At 27.2% G+C, this 2946-nt stretch overlaps 1 long non-coding RNA gene across 1 annotated transcript; it reads left to right on the top strand.

Annotated features, from left to right (window-relative positions):
- The first annotated feature begins 2138 nt into the window (after positions 1-2138).
- Positions 2139-2467, top strand: LOC115034461. Its single transcript, XR_003839816.1, has 2 exons — positions 2139-2281; positions 2362-2467. It is a non-coding gene; the product is annotated as an uncharacterized LOC115034461 (long non-coding RNA).
- The last annotated feature ends 479 nt before the right edge of the window (positions 2468-2946 follow it).

Genomic DNA, 2946 nt, shown 5'->3' on the forward strand with positions numbered 1-2946 from the left:
TAACTACAAAAAATCTATTTTTTAACTAGATGTACTGTTTGAAACTTTAATGTGTATGACTATTCCGTTATATTCGTAGAAATGTAATTATGTTGTTAATGATAGGAAGGAATAATACAAAAAAAAAAACAGTTATTTAAACATTTATATCCGAAAATATTTAAATCTTCAGTATTTATTGACAAAATAATTTATTTGTATATACTTTATATAGTATTATTTTGTTTAAACAATTAATTGGGTTATTTCTGTAAATATTGTTATTTATATTTAAACGGGAAAGTTAATACACTAAACGCGTTAAGTTGTATTTAATTGATTGAAAATAAATAAGTAAATTAGTGTTGGCGATGTGGTAGTTTCTAGAATTATTAACTGACAAATGTAAAGCATTATTTGTAATAACTAAATTATAGAAAAGATAGTAGGAAGAATGGATTACTATACTCTGTACTGCTAGAGAACGCGCCATGGCCTGACCAAAATCGGTCTGGTTTTATGCATACTCGTCCAACAACTGACGGCACACTCTGACGACCAATTTCGGAAATATTATAAATATTAGTAAATAGTAGGTACATTATTGAGGTTAATCCTTCACATTAAGAATTTCACTAACACTACTAAGCTGATATTATTTACTTTTTAGTAACTATTATGTTTATAATTAATACACTCATTTATTGAAAAATAAAACAATAAATAATTGATAGTTACTTTAGCCTAAGTATATCTGGTATTATTAATTTAAATGTTAGTTAAAACAAAATACTATATGTAAATACGGTTAATTTTTATTTGTAATAATAAATAGCTATAAAAAAAGTATTCAATTTATTTTGAATGTTCAGTGGACCTTGGGCCTATAATTTTTATATCTTTAATATTGCACTTATCGACCTGATTTTTTTTTAATTGTTAAGAATGGTATTCTTTACTGTTGGAACATTTTTATCAACCCTAAGACCAAAATAATGGGTTGAAAATGACGTTATTTTGGATCGTCATAAAAAATATTTTTTCGTAGTAGGAAAAAAATAAAATAACCATAGTACTATGACAAAAGTTATATGTAACTATTCTACATAACCTTGCCTATCAGAAACATACAACTTCATAAAGTTTAGGTGAAAAATAAAGGGTTAATTAGAGTTATGTTTATTTAATGACAAGCTAAAATTACGATATTTTGGATCGTCACAAAATACATTTTTTTGAAGTAATTTAAAAAAAAAACTAAGCATAATACTATGACAAAAGCTAGATGTAATTATTCATCACATATTGGTCTATCAGAAAAATAAAGTTTCATAAAGTTTATCTAAAAAATAAAGGTTATATAAACTTATGTTCAAATACCAAATAACCAGCTAAAATTACAATATTTTAGTATAATATTAGATGTTTTGTTGACTTATTGTGGGGCGTGTTGTCTGGCGTGCTCCAGTCTAACGGAATATGCCAATAATTATTATGTGTAATTTGTTTAAGTACTTAAGATATTTTTGTAGTATTATATTTTTGAACACATGAAAACGTTAGTTTTTTTATAATAATATAAATACATATGATTCTGGTTATTAACGAATTCTTGTTGCTATATCAAATAACTCTATTATTTCTATCTATTATTTTTCAAGTCATTATTAAAAAAAAAACACTTAACACGATTATTTTAACTGCAATGATATCCGTTCGAAAAGTAACAGGGCTTGTGATCAAAGAAATGACAGCTTACCACAAAAATAAGGCATTTTCCGAAGTCAATTATTCATAAGACTTTGTTGATTTTATAAATTATTGTCACCGTCATTATGCAGAATTTTTTATAAAAAGGAATTAGATGACAGCCGCATGAATCTATAAGAGAAAATAGATTTTCATAGAAGTATGCGAATACGTTATTTCTTAACTCTGCGGACGATATGTAGTAGAAAAACTTTATTTCTCAACTAAACTCTATAAATTTATATTTTCCTGATAGACCAGATTGTGTCAAATAATTATATGTAACTTTTGTCACAGTACTATCATTATTTTATTTTTAATAATTTTTAACATAAATATATTGTGATTATCCAATATATCGTAATTTTAGCTACTCTTTTTCTCACATATATTTTTTTAGAGCAAGTTTAATTTGAATAACAATGATTGTTTGTTTCAGAAACATGATTCCAATTCTACAGACGTGTTGCACAGTTTAGCGGCGGGCGCCATCGCTGTTGCTTTAGCCATGAGTTCAATCGCTCCATTAGATAGAACTAAAATCATTTTTTAAGTAAGTATTGTATTATCGTTTATTTTCCAGTCAACAATAAATGTATGCGTTTAGAAATATTTGTAAATTTTAATATTTAGGTATCTCAAGAACCGTATTCTGGTAGAGCTGCGTTTAAATTTTTGGCTAATACTTATGCAAAAGATGGTTTTATATGGTTATGGCGAGGAAATACAGACACCATGACCAGAATCATCCCGTTGCAGCCATCCAATTTACAGCATTTGAACAATGGCGAAATTTGCTGAATGCTGATGTTCTTAACACAAACAATTTTTTTATTTAGGCTCATTTTTTTGTGCCAAATTGTATACTAATTAAAACGAATGAGCATTTTTAAATATATAAAGAGTTCTATGTTAATATTAATATTCTGTTTTTTGACTCTAAAATGAGAATACATTATTCGTTATCTTAAATTTAAATTTTAGTTTAAAACAAGGAACCTTAATATTTATAAAAATTGATATTTACTGTAATAAAAATGTATTATTTATTTTTATATTACTTATTCTGTTTACGCAAGCCGTCGGTAAACTCGTACCGCTATCGGTGTTGGCGACTTTACCTGTTGACCGCCGACTAAGCTTGCGTATTCCCCTTCCCGTCCGACGTGTTATCTGACATGGCTATTTTGCATGTTGTGCTGGCGCGCCGATATGTCT

The sequence above is a fragment of the Acyrthosiphon pisum genome, chromosome A3 (assembly GCF_005508785.2).
Source record: "Acyrthosiphon pisum isolate AL4f chromosome A3, pea_aphid_22Mar2018_4r6ur, whole genome shotgun sequence".
In the NCBI taxonomy this organism is placed as follows: domain Eukaryota; kingdom Metazoa; phylum Arthropoda; class Insecta; order Hemiptera; family Aphididae; genus Acyrthosiphon; species Acyrthosiphon pisum.